A 22,720-nucleotide genomic window follows, 5' to 3' on the forward strand; every position below is an offset into this window, starting at 1 on the left:
TCATTTTTATGGAAAATAAAAAAAGCTGTCAAAACATTAATTACTTTTTTTTTCTTTTCCCATAAAAACTTTCTTTAACTGAATTTTTAACCAGTGCCCTAAGGGCACTCGTTTGTATGACCAATATAACATTATATATTATTATATGAAAAAAAAAAAAAAAAAAAAAGACATTGAAATGTGGCTGGAGTTGGGGGTTCTGGCATGCATTTAGCTTAGCATAATGAAAGCAACGTGAGGTGGGTTAACAGATCGCACACGTATAACTGCGCTATTTACGTAGGGCTGCTTTCTCACGCGGTTCTCGAAAACTCATTTCCGCGTTGTTTCTTTTTCCTCCGTTGAATTCCCTTTTCCCTCACGGATTCCTCTTTCCTCAAACCAATAAAAACCAAAACCTCATACCCAACCATGCATCAAGATAATACAGACAACTGCATACCAACCTGTAAAATTACAACCTTTTTATTACTGAGAGAGTTTCATTTCCGAATATTCGTCTATATTTTGTGATTTTTTTTTAAAAAAAAATTTCGGTGGGCTTAGATAGCTGACACTGCATGGTGTGATAAAATTAAAATGATCGGCAATATAAGGATCTATTTATTTAATTAGTCATTTTTCTGATCTTTGTAGGATATACTTAGAAAGCGAAATCTTGCCAATAGTAAGAGCATTAGCATAGAAGAATGCTAATGCCATATCTAAGGACTTTTTGGTATTTTATGGATCAAAAACGTTTGCATCAGAAAATTGTAAACCCCACTATTGCAAAATTTTTTGCAATAGTGCTACAGTACAATTCTAACTTTAGAATTGTACTGTAGCAGTATTCTAAAATATATATATATATATATATATATTTTATTCACTTCCAAAATTTCTCTTTCATCTCATTATTTCAGTTCTCTTCTCTCTATTCTTTCTCTGTTCTCTCCTCTCTTCAGACCCAAACACCATTCTCCATCTGCTCTCATCACAGTGGCTCATTTTTTCTGGTGGGTTACGATCCGATGGTTCTGTGGTTGCTTTTTTTTTTTTTTTGGCGTAGGTCACTGTGGTGGTTGTGGTTTTTTTTTTTTTTTTTTTGCTGTGACCAGTGCTTAAAGGGGTTGTGGGTCGTGGTTGCGTCCAGTGTTTGGGTCGCTGGTCATGGTTAGGCCTGGTGTTTGGGTCATGGTTGGGTTGCGACTGAAGTGGGTTGTTGGTCGTCGGAGATCGCCAGTGTTTGGGTCCGGCGAAGTTGGGTTCGGTGTTTCACACGGCCTCTCTCTCATCTCTCATCGTGGATCGGCGAGCTGGGTTTGGATCGGTGGGCTGGGATCGGTTGATGGTGGGTTTGAAACGATGGATCTATTGATCGGTGGGTGGATTAGTTGGGTTGATCATCGATAGCTTTGATGGTGGCTCCGGTGATGATTTTTTTTGAATGGGTTCGCTCCGGTGGGTTTCAAATCGGCGGCATGGGTTTCTGATCGGTGGCTTGGGTTTGCTGACCGGTGGCTTGGGTGGTGGCTGTGGTGGCTGTTGTTGGCTCCAACTGGTCTGATGGTTTGTGTGTATGTGGCTTTGTTGATGGTTTGTGTTTGTGTGTGTGTGTGTGGCTCTGTGTGTGTGATGATGGGTATGGATAGGTTGATCGGTGTATCATAGGTCTATGTGCGTGGCTCTGTGCGTTGAATCGGTGCTAAAGGTTGAGGGAGACTGAGGAAAAAAAATACTATTGGAAAGCTCAGGAAAATTGATTCATGCCAAAGTTTGAAAAAAAGTGACGGTTGGAAAGAAATAATAAAGAAAGATTAAAAAATAATATTTTAATAAAAATAGAGTTTTGGGATGCTGAAGGTATTGTAAAATGGTATGGTATAAATAATAAAGTGGCTTTTTGAATGGTAAAATAGAATATGATAGAATTCTTTGATGCTGATGCTCTAATGAGTTGATGTGAGTATGTGAGCATGGCGGTGGTGGAGCCATGATAAATCATTATTTTAATATAGAAATTAACACACACGCGCATAAAGGAAAGGATGAAATTCTAACACGCAAAAGCACGTTATAAACTCCACTGAAAAGTCATGCATGGTATGATAAATCTAAATTAGAAAAAATATTGTTTATAGTTAGATATTATATATAAGGTTATGATATATGTGCAATAGATAACTTGTCCTTAACTATGCAGTTTAAAAATTTCAAGAAATTTGGGGTAATACCCCCAAATGTCTGCTCTGGCCTGTATGTGAGTACTAGTAAATTTGAATATGAACACAAAAGTTTGATTACTTATTGGAATTTGAATTATGATGATGAAGAGTTACATATTTATTATAGTCACCCAAGTTAAAGAACATATGACTATGATTCTCCAAATAAAAAAAAATAAAAAAATTTAATGAACAATAATGTACTATGAAGTTATATTTTGTATTTTTGGGGTATATTATTCTTTTGGTCTTCAAATTTAAAATATTTGATTGGTCTCTTAATTAAAATTTTAAAATTTATAACTTGTCTTTCCACTGATTGTCTATTCATATAGACTAAAAGAGATTGAGATGCACCAGATTTAGAGCACTAGTATCTGGAGTTGTAAAACTCTAAATATCCTATATTTTAGCATCAAACCAAAAAAAGGGCATTATCCGGCATGTTAGTTGTAAAAAAATTTACAATTTAACTATAGTAATGTCTTACTTGTAAGATGTTAATGTAGCAAGTTGTATAATTTTAAATTAATTTTGGGGTAAAGCTATTGCCCCCAAGCTTCAATGTCTGCCCTATATGTGAGTAGCGGTAATTTTGAATATGAAAACAAAAGTTTAATTACTTTTTGGAATTTCAATTAAAATGAAAGTTTCATATTTATAGCCACTTGTGAGGGTCCTTTTTTGGACAGTGTCCAGATTCAAGTTGAAGTAAGGACCCTGGGCCTTTGAGTTGTTGTTTAAAGGGACTAGGCTTGGTTCACCACAGCTAAATGGGCTGTTTGCAAAAACCAAGTGCTGCACAAAGCAAAAATCGTACAATACGTACATACGAGCAAGAATATATATATATATATATATATATTGAACAGCAAAAAACAATAAAGGAACAATGTAATAAAGAGACAAACAAATATATTGTGAAGGATCCTTAAAACACTATGAAATATTTCATTACTTTCTTTAGTTGTAAATCACAATGTGCTTACTAAGACGTGTTACAAGGTTTAAATAAGTTCAAAAATTACAGACTTAGATAGCTATCTAAGCCTCTAAGACTTGCAAAGTTTGAATCCCTTTAAATCCAAGTATGTTTTATAGTGACTGTTTTGGAATACCAGACGATATTTCTTTTTCTTTTACTACTTTCTTTGAGTTTTTGACAGAGTTTTCTTAATGATTCTATTATGATTCACTATTACTGAATGCCCCTTCAATGTTGACTGCTTATCCCTTTTATAGCGTCATTCGAGGGTTCCGGGGTACCACTGATTCCCCTTCTTTGCTCCCTTGGGTACCAAAGCCCACGTTGTGCCAGCCACTCTGATGACTGGTCATTTCCTTATTTCTCATAGTTTTCTTCTTTTGGTGCTATTTCCCTAAAATTTTCTTGCTAACTTTCCATTCTGGGGTGTCCTTAGAGGGCTGACCTTCAATCTCTCTTCCCTCAAGGCTTCTAATCCTTACCTTTTTCAGACTCAGCTTTTTTGGCTATCCTTCTTTTGTCATTTTTCCCAAGTGAGTCGAATCCATTCTTGCCAGGTTGAAGGTTTTCCCAGCTACTTCTCTTTATAGTTCTTCTTTCTGGGTTGCCCGAGGTACCAGTCCCTTGTTCATGAATTGTTATTTTCCAAGCCTTCTGTTTCCTTTCTGCATCACTGGGTGACTGAGAAGGATGTTGTCTTTCTTGGTGCTCTTTTTGAACTGTCTCAATCTCATCCTAGCTATATTGGACGTTCTGAGGATCCCGAGCCCTTGGCAACTTCTGGGTATCCTAGCCCAGTTCTTCCCACTGGACTTTCTTTGATTTTCTGATCTTGATGGGTTGGGCTTTTTCCTTTATTCCCTCTGTTTCATGGGCCCTAAGGCCTGTCCTTTCATGGGTTCTGGGCTTCAAATCTTTCTTTTGATGGACTTGGGCCATCCTTTTCTCTTGTGGTGAGCTCAACCCTTTTATATGAGGTTCACCCACTATGCTTTTTCTTTTGGGCCTTGGTGTTATAATTTTTTAGACCTCAACACCACCCAAGTTAAAGAATCAAAATCTTTTTGCTGTTGTGGTGTTGTGAAACTAAAATCAATTGAAAGATAGAGAGGAGTGTAATTTTTTTCGGGTGTGTTTTTTTTTTCAAAGGTTCTAGTAATGCAAAAGTCTCACTCGAGTTTCTCTGTCGTTAAGTAAGTGAGTGCTCTCTCTTCACTTAGGCAGTAGAATTTGTTGTCCCTTCCATTCGAAGGAGAGTTTTGTTTTCTCTTGGGGTAACAAGGTTATCTCTAAGCTAGTTGGGTTTTTTTTCTTGGGGTTTAGCGAAACACATTTTCTATTGAATCTCACTTACTCTTGTGAGACATGGAGGATTTGGCAGAAAAATGGAGTAACTTCTCTCTCTCAAAAAGGGAGAAGACAGGTTTTGTTCTGAACAAGGATCAACGATCAGGCGGATTTATTATCGCAGCACAATTTTTAACTCCCCATTTTCTAAACATGGAAGCGATGGCGAGAACCTTCAAACAATTATGGAGATCCACCAACGGCTTCAAGATTCGCAACCATAAGGATCACATGGTGCTTTTTGTTTTTGACAACTTAAGTGATGTTGATCGAATACTACAGAGCCAGCCATGGAGTTTCGACAAACACTTAGTTATGATACAGAGATACAATACAGATGTACTAGTCCATGAGTTGGTGTTTACAAAAGCATTATTCTAGGTGCAAGTTCATGAATGTTAGAAATACTGAATGATTGTATTGTATTTCTTAAATAAAAGAATATACATCACTGCCTTTATATAGGAGGCATATGTGTGCAGTACAAGTAGAGTGTAGTGCAAGTACAAGTGTGCTATACAAGTAACCTAATTGGGCCTAAAGCCCATAACACAATACACGTTAACAGCCCCCCTCAAACTCAAGGTGGATGTGAGACCAACTTGAGGTTGTCAACCAAATCACGAGTGCGTCCCTTAGGAAGTGACTTGGTGAAGATATCTGCAAGTTGATCTTTGGAGGAGACGGAGAAAAGCTTAAGAGCACCATGGACAAGATGATAACGGATAAAATGACAATCAATCTCGATGTGTTTAGTCCGTTCATGAAAGACATCATTATGAGCAATATGAATGGCACTCTGGTTGTCACAATAAAGGGGAGTAGCAGAGGAGGTGGACACACCTAAATCCTTAAGGAGCCATCGTAGCCAAAGGAGCTCAGATGTGGTATCAGCAAGAGCACGATATTCTGCTTCAGTACTGGAGCGGGCCACAAAGGTTTGTTTCTTGCTTCGCCAAGAAATCAAAGAAGAACCAAGGAGAAAACAGTAACCTGTAGTAGACATGCGATCAGTAGGATCTCCTGCCCAATCAGCATCAGAGAATGCACGGAGTACAAGAGGAGACTGAGCTGAGTAGAAAATGACATGAAAGAGGGTGCCCTTCAAGTATCGAAGAATGCGCAGAACAGCAGCATAGTGAGTTGATCGTGGAGCAGAGAGATACGCACGGAGTACAAGAGGAGACTGAGCTGAGTAGAAAATGCCATGAAAGAGGGTGCCCTTCAAGTATCGAAGAATGCGCAGAACAGCAGCATAGTGAGTTGATCGTGGAGCAGACAGATACTGGCTCACCTGATGAACAGCATAGGAGATGTCTAGACGAGTAACTGTGAGATAAACTAGGCTGCCAACCAATCGTCTGTAAAGAGAGGGATTAGACAATGGTTTCCCCCCTGAGGGAGTCAGATGCGCATTAAGCTCAACTGGAGTGTCAACAGTCTTGCTATCAGTGAGTCCAGCTCGAGACAAGAGCTCAGAAGCATACTTAGCTTGAGTAAGATAAAGTCCATCAGTAGAATGAGTGATTTCAAGACCCAAGAAGTAGCTGAGATGTCCAAGATCTTTCATCTCAAATTGTTGACTAAGAAAATCCTTGAGTTCTTGAATGCCACTGAGGTCATCACCAGTTATGATTATATCATCCACATACAGGAGAAGTAAAATAGTGCCTTTGTCAGTGCGACGAAGAAATAAGGCAGAATCATAATGACTGGCCATGTAACCCAAATGAGAGATGGTAGAGCTGAATTTGGCAAACCAAACTCGTGGAGCTTGTTTAAGGCCATAAAGTGCACATCGAAGGTAACAAACCTTGTTTGAGTCAACAGAGAGACCAGGAGGAGGTTGCATATAAACTTCTTCATGTAAATCCCCATTAAGGAATGCATTTTTGACATCCATCTGAAAAAGATCCCATTTACGGGCAGCAGCAACAGCTAAGAGGGCACGGACAGATGAGATACGAGCAACCGGAGCAAAGGTCTCTTCATAATCAATCCCATACTCCTGTGTAAAGCCTTTTGCAACAAGACGAGCTTTGTAGCGCTCAATGGACCCATCAGAGCGAGTCTTAATCTTGTAGATCCACTTACAACCAACCACAGATTTCCCGGGAGGGAGTGTCACCAAATCCCAAGTATGGTTTTTAGATAATGCATCAAGTTCCTCTTTCATTGCAATCTGCCATAAAGGGTCAGTGGAAGCCTCACGATAGGTGTGAGGCTCATGTAATGTAGCAAGAGCAGTGTAACAATGATAGTCAAGTAAATGTGTAGGAATAGATCTTACTCGAGTTGAGTGACGAGGTGGAATGTCTTGTGCAAGATCTTCAGGCGGAGCAGGAGCAAGGGACCCAAGCTCAGGGTTGGGGTTGGGTAGCTCGTCTTCAACCTGTTCATCTTCCACCTGTTCATTAAAGGGTGAACTAGGAAAGGGATCAGTGATATCTGGTGGTTGGACAGAGAAGTCTACAAGAGAATCAGGAGCAATTACAGGAGGATCAGGAGCAGCTACAGAAGGAATATGTGCCTCATCTGGAAAAAGATCTAAAACAGAAGAGGAAGATAGGGAGGCACGAAAGTGAGAGAGCTCGACAAAGAGGCGATGTTCCCAAAAGACAACATTGCGAGAAATACGAAGACGATGAGAGACAGGGTCATAACACCGATACCCCTTTTGAGTTTCACAATAGCCAAGAAAACAACAAAGCCTTGACCGAGGCTCAAGTTTGTTATGCTCATGTGGCTGAAGAAGAACGAAACAAGCAGAACCAAAGGAGCGAAGGTGGTGATAGTCTGGACATGACCCAAAAAGGCGCTCATATGGAGTTTGATTTTGGATAACTGGACTCTGAATGCGATTAATAGTATGAACAGCATGAAGAGCAGCTTCACCCCAAAAAGGAGCAGGAACTTTGGCAGAGAGAAGAAGAGCACGAACAGTGTCAAGAATATGACGAAGTTTCCGTTCGGCTCTACTATTTTGCTGAGAGGTACCTGGACAAGTTAGTTGATGAACAGTGCCATAGGAATGCAAAACAGCTTGGAAAGCATATTGAGTATATTCAAGAGCATTATCAGATCGAAAAATTTTGATGCGTTTGGAAAACTGAGTTTCAACCATTTTTGCAAAATTAGAATATACTTGCAATAATTCAGAACGATGTTTCATATTAAAAATCCAGCTATAGCGAGAGTAATCATCAACAAAGACAACAAAATATCGAGATCCACAAATACTAGAGACAGAAGAAGGGCCCCAAATATCAGAATGAATAAGGTCAAAGATATCAGTGGATATTGATTCACTAGTATTGAAAGGCAAAGCTGGTTGTTTTCCTAATTGGCACGAAACACAATCAAAATTTTTTGTAGACACTGAACCTAACAAACCTCTAGAAGCTAATTGTTGTACCCGAGAGGAAGATGCATGACCAAGTCGAGCATGCCAAAGTGCAAGGGAAGGAATTGAAGAAGCAGTAGCAGCTGCAGCAACAGAAACTGGAGCAACAAGTGGAAGACGAAGGTTGTCCACGGGAAACATACGCCCAACTCTGGGACCAGTCCCAAGCTCCTGTCCCGTCCTCGGATCCTGCACAATACATCCAGAATAATCAAAGATAATGCGATAACCCAACTCAGCTAATTGTCCAACAGAAAATAAATTATAAGAAAGGTCAGGAACATTAAAGACTCCAGGAACTGAGAGATTGGAGGTCGCAACGGAACCTATACTATGACCAGATATTGTGGAACCATTTGCTATGCGAATATTAAGAGGGTGCGGTGCAGGTTTAAGGTCAGAAAATAAGGACGAGTGAGGTGTCATGTGATTGCAACAAGCAGAATCCATAAGCCAAGAGGTAGGAGACATACCAGATAAAGCTGAGAGAGAAGAGGAATAAGATGCATTACCAACCATACGAATGACATTGGCGATGATATTTATAAGGTCATCTCTGGAAATGGTGAAAGTGGATCCAGAAGACTGAGACTTTGCAGAGACGGGAGCCATAGGTTGGACACTCTCAGTGTTAGCAACAGTAGCAGCAGAGATGGAAACAGCTGATTTGTTGCGTTGATAGCAAGTCTCAATATTATGGTCAAAACGTTTGCAAAAATTGCAAAAACGTTTGTTGGATTGTCGGCGACGATTGTTGCAAGAGGAAGAAGACTTGTCCTTATTCTTCATTTTGAAGCAAAATATGCAAAAATAGACTGCAAAAATGAAATCTACGCGAAAAACTGTAAGAAAAACCTGGACTAAAAAAGTCAACCCTGGAAAAGTCAACGGTCAACGGCCAGTCAAAGTCAACGGTCAACCTGAAAGTCAACGGTCAAATCCAGATCAGAAGGTGACGTCAGCGGATGACGCAAGCAGTGACGTCAGCAAGCTGTTAGGGCTGACGTCAGCGATGACGTCAGCGAGGCCGTTGATGCATGTGACGACGCGTGACGGCGCGTGGAGGCGCGTGACGGCGAGTGGTCGGAGCGTGAAAAGAAGATGTGGCGCGTGGAGGCGCGTGACGGCACGTGACGGCGCGTTGTCGGCCCGTGAAAAGAAGCTGTGGCGCGTGATGGCGCGTGTGGTGCGTGATCGGCGGAACAGCAACTTTGAACGGCGCGTGGGGGCGCGTGCAGTCTCCGATGGCGACGAGGCTTCCACGAGTGTGTAGATCGGCGCTGGACGATCTCAGTGGTACCTTCAAAAACGTAATCGGAGCAATAATTGCAGTGGCGATGCAAAGAGCAGTGGTCTGTGCAGTGTGAAACTCCTTAACGACGACAGCTGCAGGTCCGGAACCCAAGGACGACGACTGGATGACGTCGGAAGTTCAACGGCGAGAGGCTGCGGCAGCAGTGTGATAGCGGAAGCATTGTTAAAAAGAAATTCACACTAATGAAGACAAGACTGCTAAGAAAAGGTCAGAGCAGTGGCTCTGATACCATGTTAGAAATACTGAATGATTGTATTGTATTTCTTAAATAAAAGAATATACATCACTGCCTTTATATAGGAGGCATATGTGTGCAGTACAAGTAGAGTGTAGTGCAAGTACAAGTGTGCTATACAAGTAACCTAATTGGGCCTAAAGCCCATAACACAATACATGTTAACAATGAAATTCTGGTCCATTACATGACTAAGACGGTTGCTGAAAGCCTTTGTGAAATTGTCGGGGAAGTCCAAAAATCAACTGATGATGTTGATGATGAAGATGGTCATTTTATCCGAGTTCGTGTCCTAATAGATGTCACCTTACCTCTGTGTAGGGGACGATTAATTACAATGGAGAATGGGGTTAAAAATTGGATCCAATTCAAATATGAAAGGTTGCCGAATATATGCTTCTGGTGTGGGCGATTAACTCACAGTGACAAGAATTGTGACTTGTGGATTGATAACAAAGGCACCCTTTCGCCTGATCAACAACAGTTTAATTCTAGCTTGAAGGCATCACCATACTCGGCCAAAGGAAAAAATGTCATCTTTGTTCCAGAGGGTTCTATGAAGGAAGAAAATCCAGTTTTTAGGTACCACAGGAAGCCAGGCCACATTCGGAGCCGGTGGTGGATAAAACAGGGACTGGTTCACCGAAAAATGTGTAGTCCGACATAGAGCTAACAGTTGAGAAAGAAAGCAATAAATTGGAGGAGCATTTAAACGCTAAAATCGTAGGTGTGGAGAATACGTTACAAACGGATGTTGGAGTTATTCCAAACATGGACTTTATCTCAAACATTTCTTATTCAAATTTAAACCTGAATATTATGGATGAGATTAACTCTGAGATTTTAATTCCCAAACCCATTTCTTTTGCTAAGCTGTTCAACATCCAAATAAGGGAAATTGATGAGGCCCTAATTAAATTTGGTTAGCACACGAATGAGAGAGTAAATTTGTTAGAAGCAATCAATGTAGCCATTATTCCCCAAACTCAACGTGAAGATGTCAGGAAAGGAAAAGAGGCACGTGAGGTAAAGTTAGCAAGCTCACGTGAGCAAGAGCAAGGACTGAGCCGTGAGCCTACACAATCTGCCTCTCAAAAAATTTGCACGAGCACAAGCAAGAAGCCGTGTACCAGAGGAAGAGTAAAATACCAAGCACGTGCAAAAACTGTGGAGAATAACACAACAGGGAAAATAATTTATGCAAAAGATTCGATGATGTTCATTTAGAGTTACCAGGCGAAAGCAAATTGGTTTCAAAGGATGATGGGAATTCTTCTTTATCAATAGTGGAGGTTGTGTGTCAGCCCCGCCAATCGCAATGAGTTGCTTAATTTGGAACTGTCGTGGACTTGGAAACCTATGTATAGAGAATGGAGCTTGCTGAATTTGTGCAGGCAAAAGATCCTTCTGTCGTGTTTATAGCCAAAACATGGGCAGATGAAGCAAGGCTAAAAGAAGTAAAACGAAAGATACAATTTGAGAACATGTTTGTTGTACCAAGAGAAATCAAGGGAGGAGGTTTAGTTTTGTTTTGGAAAGAATCAATAGCTGTTATAGTCGAAGGCTCTGACAAAAATCATATTGATGTGATTATAAATAAGAATACGGAATAGGAATGGCGATTTACTGGATTCTACGGAGAACCAAAAACACAGAGAAGAATTGAGTCTTGGAATCTATCCGAAGGTTAGAGTGGAAATTTCAGATACCATGGCTATGCGCAGGAGATTTTAATGAGTTGCTCGGAAGCGAAGAAAAATTAGGTGGCAATAGAAGGAGCCACAATCAGATGAAACTTTTTATGATGCAGTGGATGCATGTGGTTTTTTGGATCTTGGATATTTGGGTTCCAAATTTACTTGGAGCAAGCATTTTGCAAGCAGTCATTCAATTTGGGAACGGCTTGATAGGACATTTTGCACAAATGATTGGCTTCAACAGTTTGCAAGAACAAAGTTTTTTCATCTCACTAGCACCACATCGGATCGCATGCCTATTTGGATAGTTCTTGATGCCTTGAACCACCCCCTAGATCAAACCCATTCCGTTTTGAAGAAATGTGGCTCTCTGATAAAAGGTGTTGGTGAACGGTGGAAGTGGTGTTGAAAGCTTCAATCCCTTGTGATCCTAAGGTTCAAGTATTGAAGAAAATTGCCAATTGGGACTAAATTAACCCAATGGAGTCGTCGAAATTTTGGGAATGTTCGTAGAGGGCTTTGTTAGGTTCTAAAGTTTTAGGATTTTATGTATTTAGAACTCTAATTTGTTTGTTGGCAAACTATGATCAAAACAATGTGTTTAGAAGTGTTTAAGGCTAGCTCAAAGTTGTGCATCTATGTAAAGTTGGAATCGAGTTAAAACAGGAAAGGATTGTGCCTTTCGGCCTAGCTCGATCGATCGAAAGACAGGCTCGATCGATCGAAGCTCGGGCAGAATGTTTTTCTGCAGATTCATCCAACTCAGCCCTAAGTGTTTTAAAACATTTTTAGGGTTTCTTATTTGTCCTAAGTATAAAAGGCAAACCCTAGCCACGTTTTAGTGTTGCTCATATTTGCGGTTTGTGTAAATCTCTCGTGAGATCTAGAGGAGCTTTCCTTTACACAAACTTAGGGTTTTCAAGGAGAAGATTTATCTACACCTTAATGATCAATTCAGTTGCTACCATTGAAACTTAAAGAAAACACAAGCGGGTGTGCTTGTATCTGGTGGTGAATTCAAGAAAGAAGGAGTCCGTGGATTCGGAGCTTGCACGTGGTCGTGTCAGTAAGTTCTACTGGTTGGTAGCAATAAGAAGTCGAGCGTGGGGGCTTGTAAGTCTTATTGTATGAACTTCGATTCTTTCAAGATAGTGGATTCAAGTTTACCTTGAGGATAGCTAGGTCAAATCTTCCCTAGGTTTTTACTGGTTTGGTTTCCTGGGTGATCATATCTTGTGTTATTTATTTTTCGCTGTTTTGCATGATTTGATCTTTTATATTGTGATAACCTAGACTTGTTTAATTGGATTAAGTAACAACTTGGCTAATTACCTAGGTTTAATCAATTGTTTAAGGGGTCTAAAAACAATCAAGTGGTATCAGAGCGAGTAGCTCTTTTGTTGTTGATCCTTTGATCATTGAGCTGATCCTTGACCCCTGTTGTCATGGAACATGGACACGCTCTAGTTATTCCTCCTCACTTTGATGGGAATAATTATGCTTACTGGAAAGTAAGGATGAAAGCATTCCTGAAATCCATTGATGAGAAGGTGTGGAACTCCGTTGAATACGAATGAGAGAAGCCCACTACTCCTGTTAGTGAATGGGAAACTTCTCAAAAAGAAGTAGTTTCGTTTAATAGCTAGGCTATGAATGCGATCTTTAACGCTGTTTCTATGGAGGAATTTAAGAGAATCTCTAATGTTGAGATCGCTCATACTGCTTGGAATATCCTCCAGACTATGCATGAAAGCACAAAGGCTGTCAAAATAAATAAATTGCAGCAATTGACTTCTAAATTTGAAAGCATTAGGATGTCTGATGATGAATCTTTTGATGAATTCTATGTTAAATTGAATGATATTGTTAATTCTGCTTTTAACTTGGGTGAAATCTATGATCAACCTAAAATTGTTAGGAAGATTCTTAGATCTTTGACTGAAGACTTTAGACCCAAGGTGACTGCCATTACTGAAAGTAAGGATGTGGACTCCATCCCTGTTGATGAACTTGTAGGATCTCTTCAATCCTATGAGTTGGATATACCCAAAACTACCAAATCAAAATCAATGGCTCTTAAGTCAGTTGATGATATTGAAGGTGGTGGATTTGATGATGAGCTCTCTGCTACAGAGATTGCCTACCTTGCCAAGAACTTTAGAAACTTTCTCATGAATAGTAATAGAAAGGCAAGAGGCACAAACATTGCTGAACCTAGAAATTTTAGGAAGCATGATCCCACTAAGGTTAACAATAATGATAAATTTAGAGAAAGAGTAGGTCAATCTTCCAATAATTCCTTGGGCTCTCAGTGTTTTGGATGTCAAGGGTATAGATACATGAAATCTGAATGTCCAACCTATTTGAAGTCTAAGGGTAAGACTATGGCTATAACCCTTAGTGATGGTGAAGTTTCTGATAATGAGTCTGATTGTGATTAGGATGGAAACTTCATTGCTTTCACCGCTACTGCTGTAGTTGATGAGAGCATATCTGTTGAAGAGAACCCTTCTGATGGAGAACTCTCTCAAGATGCAGATCTTCAAGAGGCCTATAATAAACTTTGCAAAGTTGCTGTAAAGGATGCTATGAATGTTGAACTTGGCCTGAAGAAAATTGAATCTCTTGAGCTTGAAAAGAAAAATTTGCTTGTTAAACTGTTTGATGCTAATGATCTTTTGAACAATGTGAAAACTGAAAATATGCTTTTGCTTGATAAAGTTAAATCTTTGGAACTTGATTTATTTGTTGCTAGATCTGCTAGTTTTAAACTTGATCAAATGCTGAGTGTTTAAAAGTCTTCTTCTGACAAAACTGGATTAGGTTATGTTGAAAGCATCTCTGTGTCCACTCCCCATTCCACAAAGTTTGTTCTTTCATCTTCTTCTTCTGAACTTTCTGTGAGTGCGATAGTGAGTGAAACTGTCAAACCCCCTGTGAGTGAGGTTGTTAAATTCTTAGAAGGTTCATCATCTCAGAAGATTAGGGTTGATCTAAAAGAGTATAAGCCTAAGAAGCCTACCCTATTTAAGGACAAGACACATGATAAGCCTGCATGGGTTTGTCACTTTTGTGGAAAGTTTGGACACATCCGTCCAAACTGTTACAAGCTGCAAGCTGCTAAGAGAGCAAACAAACCAAAAGTACCTGTGCCTCAAGCACTTGATCCTATGGTACTTATTGGTGATTTGGTAAAGGGTTTAAACCTTTATTCCAATCCTAGAGTTGGTAATCATTCTCATGTGAATAAGAACTCCAATGCTCGTGGTGCATCTAAAAGGTTTTGAATGCAAAAGACTCGATCTAACTGAGTCTTTCTAACATGGTCCTTGTGCTTCATTACTCTACCCTTTGTGACCATTGTTCTTTGGTTTTTTTTTTTTTTTTTTTTTTTTTTTTTTTTTTTTTTTGTTTCTAGGATTTGCATAGCATAACATTCATGCATTTCATTCTAAGTGTTTTTTTATTTTTAATATTAAAAAAAAAAAGGGAAGAATAAGGAAGCACATTTTGTTTTGTACTATTCTTCTTGGTTTTTGAGAACAAGGTTGGTCAATTTATTTTCACATAACATGTCTTTTGTACCTTATTTAGTTTTGATGAGCTTATTTATTGCACTTTACTAGCTGAAACTTTGTAGTGTATGTTGTGTGGGAAAGATGTTTATTGCTTTTGATTACTATGTCTTAATCTTGAAGTCACATGTTTTTAAATGTTTGACTTGAACTTTTAGAGAAAGGCATAAATAACCATCTCACCACTGTTCACTAGCCAATCATGAACACCTTAGTGCATATCATAAGATTTTGTGCTCGAAAAAATGTAGCACATGCACAAAAAGAACATAAGGTGAAGTCTCGGGTTAAATTGCTTAATTCTTAAAATCAAAATTGGTGTGTACTATTAGGTTTGATGCCAAACTCAAATAACTTAAAATTGGTATGTATATTATGAGGCATAAATACAAGAAACTTACATGATTGCAAGCTTATGATCTAGGAGATGTGGGAGTTATATGATGTAACTCTTTAGGTGATAGTCTCTTTTAAATTCTTTGTGATGAATTTTGTAGACTTTGTGATTGATTGCTATTCACATATCACCTCACATGTATCTCAAGTTTTTGCTAGTTACACACACTACACGAGTTATTCTTTGCTAAACATTGTACATGTTATTATGTGTGTTTATGGTCTAACCAACCAAGTTTTGCAAATACTTCGAATTTTGTGCAAAATTAATTTGTTACTGGAAAATTTGTGGAGAATGCAAGAAATTTTTTTTTTTTTTGAGAATTTGGGCTTAAAATTCTTGTTTTGAAAATCATATCATCACATACTTATGCATTTTTGTTCTTAAATTTGAATGCTTTGAGTTAATTCTAAATGTTTTTCAAAAACTGTGTTTTTTCCTGAAAATTTGGTGAGCCACTGCCTATTTCGATCGATCCATTCTGTTTTTCGATCGATCGAAATTTTTTTAAATTTGATAGAGAAAGTCTCTGTCTGTTTTGATCGATCGAGGCTTATTTCCGATCGACCGAAACTCGTGAAACAGGTTTTTTAAAAAGACAGATTGGACTTTTCAAAGTTACTTTTTCAAATAGTTTTTCAACTTTTCTCTCTCTCCGCGTTGGCTATAGGCTCCACCATTAATTTTTTGTCATTTTCCTTCAAGATTTTTGCAAGGTTTTTGTCCTTGAAGGCCGGTAAGTCTCTTTTGCCATTCCTTTTGCATTTTATTTCACGTTTTCATGCATTTTTCATGCATTCTTGTGGCTATTTTCGGCACTTTCAAAATATTGGGGTTTTTGATGATTCAAACCTATTTTGGTGAAATTGATCAATGGGTTTTTGTTCTATGATGCTATAATAATAATTCTTATAGTTTAATTTGATCAATTTTGTGGTTTTTGAAAAATTGGAAATTCTAGGGTTTGAATTTGATCCGAATTGGGAATTTTGTCTAATTGGGTTAAATTGATGAAATTGGCTTATCAAATTGATGTATTTGGTCATTATTTTTGTTATTCTATCATGTGTGATGATCAATTCGTCAATATTTTCAAATTGCTCAAGTGGTTTTCCAAATTTTGGGGTTTTGTGTTAAAACCTTAATGCTCAAACCAATTTTGTGAATTTGAACCTTTTGGACTTAATTCACTGCATTAGAACATGCATCATGTCATTTAACTTGTTCATGCATCATATAGATTTTTATTCTATATTCTGTTTTTGTGCTAACTTGCAGTCTGCCCTTGGTTTTGTTTTTTTTTTTTTCTCTATCTGTGTGTTGGTCCTTATCCTAGCACCATGCCTAGGAAAACTAAAGCCCATAGGACCACTTCCACTTCCTCTGAGTCTCTCTCTAGGGTTGAGGAGTTTAGGAATGATAAGTGTAGAGAGGCTTTTGAGACTTTGAACCGTAAGCGTAAGATATGGGTTGAGCGAGCTGTGGCCTTAGATGAGCTTGATCCAGCCATTAGGGCCAATTTTAAGTCTAGAGGTTGGTTGCCTCTCTTAGAGATAGATCATCCACCCCCGACTGCCCTGATTAAAAAGTTCTTCTCGAACCTCTCTTACCACATCTATGATTCCAACACCCTTGTTAGGAGTTGGATACGAGGTGTAGAGTTCACCATTACCCCTCGGGTAGTGGCTGAGGCTCTTGGGGTGCCAGTTGTTCGGGAAGCTGACTATCCCTATGATGAGTCACCCTCATTAGATGTTGTTCTGTCTTACATCACTGGGTCATCTATCCAGTGGGGTTCTGATCCTCGGATCACGTCCTCTAAGCTTACCGAGACTGCCTATCTCTTCTTTAAGATAGCGTGTCATTCGTTGTGGCCTATCTCTCACTTCCATACCATCCCTTTAAAGCGATGTGTGTTTTTGTATGCCTTTGTTTCTGGAGCGTCTATCAGTTTTCCTCACTTATTCCTTCGTTCTTTGAACGAGGTTCATAGGAGTTCTGTCGTAGGGCATGTGTTGATTCATCCTATTTTCATTCATAGGATTTTGCTCTTCTTAGGTCTAGATGGTTTTTCGTCTGGTGAGCCTGTTCATGTGATTGCTCCTATAGGTGCCACTTTTCTTCGTCAGAAGGCTGCTCAGTTGAGAGTTGCTCCTTCTCGTCCTAGAGGTGCGTCATCTAGTGGTGTTCCCCCTCCTCCCTCTTCTACAGGTACTGCTGCTGCTGAGACATCAGGTGCTGCTGCTGATGCTGATGTTCCTCCACTGACTGCTTCGGATGATTCTGACATTCGTCACACGTTGGATCATGTCTTGACTGTTCAAGCGGCTCAAGGACAGATTTTGGTGGACGTGCTCGATGAGATCCGTGCCTTGCGTGCGGAGTTGGCGCAGTTTAGACCACCTCCCTTTTGATGATGGGTATCTTGTTTGCCCTTTGGCATTCCGTCACAAAAAGGGAGAGTACTTTGTAGAGTTTTTGCTTTCAGGGGGAGTTTATTTGTTTTTGGTTGGAGCTTGTGGAGTTTAGATTGTATCTAGGTGCTTTACTTTATACTTAACTTTTTTAGCTCTTACCTTGTTTTTGATGGGATATTCATGTTAGGGGGAGTTTTATGTTTTTGTTGGTACTTTATATGTTTCTTGTTTCAAACTGCTTATTGATTTATATTTATGAGTTATTCATTGATATATGTCTTTATTTGTGTGTTGTTTGAAATCAAGAAGTTATTTTGATTACTTGTATTGTTTCCACACATGCGGTTATGCATTTTGTTTAGTGTTTCAGGAAATATACATGTTGATTCAATTGAGCTGCTGTCTACACTTGCAACTGATGGATGGTAGTTAGGATTGAATTTGTTTTATGAGCATTATTTTGTAAAGGGCTTTTTATTTTGTAAACTTTGAGCTTCTAGTTGTGTTTTGTCACGGATTGCCAAAGGGGGAGTTTGTTAGGTTCTAAAGTCTTAGGATTTTATGTATTTAGAACTCTAATTTGTATTGTTGGCAAACCATGATCAAAACAATGTGTTTAGAAGTGTTTAAGGCTAGCTCAAAGTTGTGCATCTATGTAAAGTTGGAATCGAGTTAAAGCAGGAAAGGATTGTGCCTTTCGGCCTGGCTCGATCGATCGAAGCTCGGGCAGAATGTTTTTCTGCAGATTCATCCAACTCAGCCCTAAGTGTTTTAAAACGTTTTTAGGGTTTCTTATTTGTCCTAAGTATAAAAGGCAAACCCTAGCCACGTTTTAGTGTTGCTCATATTTGCGGTTTGTGTAAATCTCTTGTGAGATCTAGAGGAGCTTTCCTTTACACAAACTTAGGGTTTTCAAGGAGAAGATTTATCTACACCTTGATGATTAATTCAGTTGCTACCATTGAAGTTTAAAGAAAACACAAGCGGGTGTGCTTGTATCTGGTAGTGAATCCAAGAAAGAAGGAGTCCGTGGATTCGGAGCTTGCACGTGGTTGTGTCAGTAAGTTCTACTAGTTGATAGCAATAAGAAGTCGAGCGTGGGGGCTTGTAAGTCTTATTGTATGAACTTCGATTCTTTCAAGATAGTGGATTCAAGTTTAGCTTGAGGATAGCTAGGTCAAATCCTCCCCAGGTTTTTACCGGTTTGGTTTCCTGGGTGATCATATCTTGTGTTATTTATTTTCCGCTGCTTTGCATGATTTGATCTTTTATATTGTGATAACCTAGACTTGTTTAATTGGACTAAGTAACAACTTGGCTAATTACCTAGGTTTAATCAATTGTTTAAGGGGTCTAAAAACCATCAAGCTTGTTGAGGAAAGAAAACTCTTGGTGAGGGTAGAACATGCGACAATGCAATTTGGTTGAAACTTTCGGGTAAGGGAACTCACTAAGGAAATTAATGGTTTGATGATTAAAGAAAATAAAATGTGGAGGCAACGTGCTAAAAGTTTCTGGCTAGTAGTGGGAGACAAAAATTCCAAGTACTTTCATAGTAGAGCAACTCAAAGGCATAGGCGTAATTTTTATTACCAACTCCACAGGCAAATGGGTTAAAAATCCTGAAGAGATATCCGAATCTTTCATTGAGTTTTACCAAGAACTTTTCGTTTCATCAAATTTGGCCATTGGTGTTAAGGATATGGATTCAATTCCAAATATTGTCAGTGATGAAATGAACTCTCAGTTATCATAGGAATTCATGGAATGGGAAGTACAGGCAGCCTTGAAGCAAATGGCTCTATTGAAAGCTCCTGATCCCAACAATATGCCTTCACTCTTTTATCAAAATTATTGGGAACTTGTTAGTTGTGATGCTACAAAAACAATTTTATGTTACCTCAATTCAGCCATAATGCCTCACCCTCTAAACCATACCTTCCTTACATTAATCCCAAAAATCAAAAATCCAGTTTCTATCTCTAATTATCGCCCCATCAGTCTATGTAATATGCTATATAAAATTTTTTCCAAGGTATTAGCCAACAGACTTAAAAACATATTACCAATCATCATTTCAGAACTTCAAAGTGCTTTTACAAAAAACCGTGTAATTTCTGACAATATTCTTGTAGCATTCAAAACTTTACATAGCATGAATACTCATAAATCTACCAAATTAGGTTACATGGCAGCTAAACTAGACATGAGTAAGGCATATGATAGGGTGGAGTGGATTTTTTTGGAGAAGGTTATGAGAAAATTGGGGTATAATGAGAGGTGGATAAACCCCATAATGATTTGTGTGAATACTGTGTCCTATTCGGTTTTGGTTAATGGTGAACCTAAGGGATTGATCCGACCTACAAGGGGAATTCGCCAAGGCAACCCACTATCACCATTTCTTTTCCTCCTTTGTATGGAAGGTCTGCATAGCCTTATTTCTAAGGCAAAAAGGGAGGGAGCCATCCACGGGTCTGGCTTAAGCAGAAGAAGTCCTAAACTAACTCATTTGCTTTTCGCGAATGATAGTTTTTACAAGTCTAATAGAAGTGAATGCCAAAAGGTGCTGCAAATTCTGGCTCATTATGAAAGGCTATCAAGTCGGCAAATCAATTGTGGTAAAACTGCTATCTTCTTTAGTAAATCCACCAATGATGCTATAAAGTTGGAGATCAAGGAAGCCTTAGGAGTTCCAGAAATAATGCACTATGACAGATACTTGGGGCTGCCATCACTGGTAGGTAGACATAAAAAAGCAAGGTTCGAGTACATCAAAGAAAGATTTGGAGGAAATTGCAAGGGTAGGAAGAAAAGTTGTTGTCTCAAGCAGGTAGAGAAATCTTGATAAAGGCCGTAGTTCAAGCAATTCCAACCTACTCAATGTGTTGCTTTAAACTTCCATTAGGCCTTTGTCATGAAATTGAAGGATTGATTCGAAAGTTTTGGTGAAAGAAGGAAGATACATTGGGTGAAATGGGAGGATATGTATGAGCCAAAATCTGAGGGTGGTATGGGTTTTAAGGAATTACCTTTGTTTAATGACGCTTTCTTAGCAAAAAAAAATTGGAGACTTTTACATAATAAAAACTCTCTATTTTATAGAGTTTTCAAATCTAAATTCTTTCCAAATTGTTCTATCATGGAGGCTAAAGAGGGTCATGGTGGATCGTATGCATGGAAGAGCATCTTAATTGGAAGGGAGGTTATTCAAAAAGGTATAAAGTGGAGAGTTGGAAACGGTGAGTCAATCAAACTTTGGGGTAACAAATGGCTGCCTTCTCTTAACTATCCATCATTGTAGGGGCCTTTAATAGCAGAAATGCAGAATGCTAATGTAAGTTCTCTTCTAAATCCCACTACCCGTTCATGGGATTTAACTTTTCTGTCCAAAGTGTTCAGCCAAGAAGAAGCAAGGGAAATTCATAAAATCCCTCTCAGCCGAAATCCTTGTGATGATGCTCTTTTCTAGCCATTTGTACAGTCCGGACAATAGTCTGCCAAATCAAGATATTACTTCCTAAAAACTGAAGTGCGAAGCTCATCTCCACCAAGGCACCAAGTTACTTATCAGAAAAAATCAATGTGGAAAAATATATGGCAGTTAGCAGTCCCATGTAAGGTGAGGAATTTTGTTTGGAGAGCATGCCGAAATGCTATCCCAACAAAATCAAACCTAGTTCGCCGATGTATTATCGATAACCCAACTTGTCCCCTCTGCTCACAACACCCCAAAGACGTTCTGCATTCTCTGTGGTCATGTCCAAGTTTGACACAGGTATGGGCGAATGATTCGCAATGGAATTTTAGAAGCAGCACACAATTCCAAACTTTCCCACAACTGCTCCTTCATGTCCTGGATTCAGATTGTAGTGGTGAACTATTTGCAATGCTTACCTAGACTATCTAGTTTAGCCGCAACAATGTGAGGACTGCTCCACCAAGTTTGCCACTGAACCAAATTGCACAACGTGCCTTTAATCACTCCTAGAGTTTCGGACAGTCCAGCCAAGGAAGCTGACAGCAATAGCACCATTGCGAGTAAGGTGGCAGCCTCCTCTAGTTAATTGCTTCAAAATTAATTTTGACAGAGCAGTGTTTAAGGATGAAGACAGAGCTGGTATTGGAGTGGTTGTTCAAGATAATCGGGGCATGGTCATGGCTTCATTATCTCAAAATATCCCACTCCCACATTCAGTCATGAACCTGGAAACCTTGGTAGCATGTAGAGCACTCGAACTCTCCCTAAAACTAGGCTTAGACAAAGCAATTCTCAAGGGAGAGTCGCTGATCGTCATTAATGCTTTAAGGGACTTCTCTCCTTCTACAGCCTCGTATGGTCTTTTAATCCGTGATGCTCATTTGTTGGCAAACTTGTTTACTAGTATTAGTTTTCAACATGCATGTTGGTAGGGATGGAAATTATGTTGCTCACAACCTAGCTAGACATGCACGTCATGTTACTAGTTTTTCAGATTGGATGGAGGATGTTCCAATCCAAATTTTTGCAACTTATCAAGCAGATTTTTTTATCACTTAATAAAATTCAAGTTCTTCTTTCTCAAAAAAAAAAAAAAAAAGTTAAAGAACATATGAATATGATTCTCCAACAAAAATAAATAAAATTAAAGAGTACGGATGTACAATGAAGTAAGTTTTTTTTTTTTTTGGTGATAAATTATCCTTTTGGTCTTCAATTTAAAATATTTGATATATTGGTCTCTTAAAATTTTAAAACGTCTTTCCACTGATTGTCTATTCAATAATACTAAAAAAAATTGAGGTGCCCCACATTTAATGGACTAAAAATAGAACTAGCCTCATATTTTAAGAGAAAAGAATTAAATAAGCAATGAATGAATGGAAGATGATGATGCCAAAAAACAAGGACAGAACCATGTACAAGCAGAGGGGGGCTGCACACACCCCCCCCAAATTTTTTAAAAATATTAAATAATAGGTATGTATTTAAGATTTTAGAAAATAAGTCCATGAAAAATTATATTTGCCTCTCTCAAGAAAATTATATTTGCCCCCCTCGACTTCGAATCCTAGTTCCGTCCCTGCCGAAAAATCACCAGTAAGTCACACGGTCCTCACGTGCTCGAAACAATACCCGCACAACACAAAAGAGAAGACCTA

This window comes from Quercus robur, chromosome 10, assembly GCF_932294415.1.
Source record: "Quercus robur chromosome 10, dhQueRobu3.1, whole genome shotgun sequence".
Classification (NCBI taxonomy): Eukaryota; Viridiplantae; Streptophyta; class Magnoliopsida; order Fagales; family Fagaceae; genus Quercus; species Quercus robur.